Here is a 3,251-nt window from a genome sequence, read left to right as displayed (position 1 = left end):
CGTCCGTGACTCGTGCGAAAAAACAGTCTTATTCGGAACCGCCTGGAATCCGAGACGATCCCGTTTGCTCTTGTCTTCCTCGTCTCTACTTGTGTTCATTCGTCGTGTTCAATCGTGATGACAGATGGCTTTTCGGTTAACTTCAAGTGCGATTTTTTTTCAGACGTGAAACTACCTTTCCCGAGCCGTCGTGAGATTGTCCGAATACGCGGAGTATCCGGCCTAATATTTTTCGCTCCGAGAGAAAACCGATTTTTAATTTTTATTGAGAAACGCGCCGTATAAAAAATTCGTGGCGAAGGCATATGCGGCGTGATGTGCACCGGATATTGTAAATGCCTTTAATGTTTGTTCGATCGACTGCCGCGCGCGACGTTTGCCATATCTCGCGGACAAGTCCATATAATTACTTAGGAAAATAGTTTTTTAACGTTAATGCCTTATCGCTAAGAATTGAAGGAGACTGGAAAAATATCTGTGTGTACTTAATATTTATTGTGTACTCTATATACATATATAGATCGCGCAAAAATTTATTTAGATGGACTTAACCTCTAATTCTTGTGTCGTAATCGCATTGTATTAATCGCTTTATCATTAACCATATCTTTATTTATCATATTAACAGATTCTATTTTCTTTGCCTTTTTTTTTACTTTAGGTCTGCTTGATATAACCATATTTTTATATCTCTTCTCTCACATCTGAATGCACCATTTCATTTTTTAAATGTAGAAATTGCAAAACTGGAATGAGCTGAGCTTTTGTAAATAAAAGATTTTTTTTATGTATTTTGTTTTTATGTATTTAGTTCTTAACACACTCTTGTTTGGATTAACAAACCCATCTTTGATCCTTAAATTGAAACCTGTAAAAATTTTCATTTTTATGTGTTTTTAAATTTTAATTTAAAATATATTCTTAAAATTATTACAAATTTTCAAAGTATTTTATTCTTCTCTGTATAGAAGCAAAAATAATTATTTATAATTTTTTAAATAAACATTTCTTCTACATATTATACTTATTCGTTATTAATAATACATATTAAATTGCTATTTCATTCAATGAACCTCAAAAATGTCAATTTCAAATTAACATTTAAATTTTTGTTACGTTTCTTGATAAAAGAAAGTATAATTTTTGCAAATATTAAATTGTGTGTTTTTTCAAATAATAAATGTAATTTCTTTTATATATGAAATGCTATAATGAATGTCAAAAATGAATATACTTCATATTAACATTTAAATTTTTATTACGTTTCATTTCTTACATCAGAATTAATTTAATTTTTCCAAGTATTAAATAGTATATTTCTTCGAACATGTAACTTTTTAAACATTTCAAATTGTTTGAATTTCAATAAATCTTAAAAATGAATACAGATTAAAATTTAAACTTTTTTTTTTACTACATTTCATTTTTGACATAAGTTTAGTTTTTTCCAAATATTAACTGCGTATTTTTTTTGAATTGCACATGTGTGGTGCACGTGTACAAAGAAGAATTTCGTGTTCTCGTTCTTACGTAAAACTACACGTAAAATCTTATGCGTTAATCGTCACCAAAAGACGTAAGCACGCAACAAAGGAATTAAATTCCCCGTTTAATTCGTAAATAATCTCGTTTCGAGGCGCATTATAAATTTCGCTTTATCGCTCTTTCTATATTTATCCGTCTTTCTCTGTCGTGCGCGCGCTCTGTTTCCGTTTAACTCGCTGTTTATTTTTCTCGCGTTACGCGACCGCGCGTAGGCGTATTCTCTCTTTCATTCCGTTCGCTCCTCTCGCTCTTTCACTCATCATGCGTTGTTTTGCTCCTTCTCCCCTCTCTTGCTGCCTGTTATGCGTGTGTGCGAACGGGCGCGCGCGCGCGCGCACGCGCACACACATTGTATGCATGCGCGTGGCCGTGTGTGCGTGCTCGCGCGATCGCGCGATCGGCTTCTCTCGGCGGCGTTCGAAGCGCAGTTACCTCACGCGGCACTTTCGTATCGGTGGTATCGCGACGGTTGTGTGTATACTTACTTGTATAGTTGGCGTTTATTTATATCTGGAATCGTATGTACGCGACATCGGCACGAGTCGCGTTCGCGAATGCTCAGTGAACGCAACGGTGGTGATAATCGACTTCTCTTATGATTTGCAGTGCAATCGGCGGGTAAATGTTGTGAAACGCAGTGAGAAAGGAGCAGTGGAGAGTAGAAGAGGAGAAGAGCACGGTCGCGGCAACAGGAGGAAGAATTAAGACGACTGGACGATTGTGATTGAAGCAGAGGCACGTTGTGAAGAAGAAAGAAAATAAAAATACATGATTCTTAACGTTTAAAAGAACGCTGAAAACGGAGCACTCGAGTAAATGCGCTCGTGCATTCCTGGGTGCTGGAGATTGATTGATAGTGATCAATATAGAGAAAGATACGCGATTCACCAAAGGGAGGAATTTGAGAGAAGCTGAGCTTATTTGAAAAAGCTGGACCAACTTGGTAGAAAAAAAGCTTCATTAAGCCGCTCGAGATCCCTCGAAGACGACGATTGACGAGGGAAGAGAGTCCAGCTGGAAATATTCATAGACCGTTGTTTAATCGTGACGAAGGCGAGAGAGAGATCATTGGAGAATCAAACAGGAGCAGCGGTGTAGAAAGGAACCTCCGCATACCCTCCGTCTCTGCGACTCGGCCTCGTTTGCCGCCGCTGTTGCCCGCCGCCGTCGCTGTCGCTGTCCGCGCGGATTGGTGCACGTTCCTCTTGTTCGGCGTGCGTCAGTGTTGTCATCGGTTGGTTTACTTGTGCGCGTTCGTGCGCGCAGTTACGCGGCCGAAGGTAGCCGACGTGCGGCGGAGTCGCCCGAGGCGGCGCGGCGCGGCGCGGCGGCCGAAGACATCACGATTACGTATCTCGCCGGTATTCCCCTTCCTTCCCCTTCATTCTCGCCTGCGCGCTTGTCGTACGCGCTCGTTCGCGCGCGTGTCGTGTGTGTGTATGTGTGTGTGTGGCTCTGTTTCTGCTGTGCTGTGCTGTGCGTGAGGCTGTGTGCGTCCGTGTGTGCGTCCTCGGCACGTGTGTTGGCGCGGGAGCGTGCGGCAGAAGAAAGGGGAACGAGCGCGAACGGAAGCAGCCAGGATTACTCCAAACCAAGGAAATATGAGCATTGCTGCCCTATTACAAGCCGCCGAGTACATTGAACGAAGGGAAAGAGGTGAGTGCGAGCATCTCGCGTTTTTTATTTCCCCCCCCCCTTTTCTCCCC

At 41.4% G+C, this 3,251-nt stretch overlaps 1 long non-coding RNA gene across 2 annotated transcripts in view; it reads left to right on the top strand.

Annotated features, from left to right (window-relative positions):
- The window catches only part of LOC108767653 (uncharacterized), a 2,824-nt gene extending 578 nt beyond the window's left edge, over window positions 1-2,246 (top strand). For both annotated transcript variants that reach the window (XR_001940444.1, XR_001940445.1), the window contains exon 2: window positions 2,152-2,246. This is a non-coding gene — a long non-coding RNA (uncharacterized LOC108767653). The remainder of the gene's footprint in view (window positions 1-2,151) is intronic.
- The last annotated feature ends 1,005 nt before the right edge of the window (window positions 2,247-3,251 follow it).

This window comes from Trachymyrmex cornetzi, unplaced genomic scaffold (genome assembly GCF_001594075.2).
Source record: "Trachymyrmex cornetzi isolate Tcor2-1 unplaced genomic scaffold, Tcor1.1 scaffold713, whole genome shotgun sequence".
Classification (NCBI taxonomy): Eukaryota; Metazoa; Arthropoda; class Insecta; order Hymenoptera; family Formicidae; genus Trachymyrmex; species Trachymyrmex cornetzi.
The sequence above is the reverse complement of the archived record's forward strand: the minus strand, read 5'-3'. Positions and strand labels throughout refer to the sequence as shown.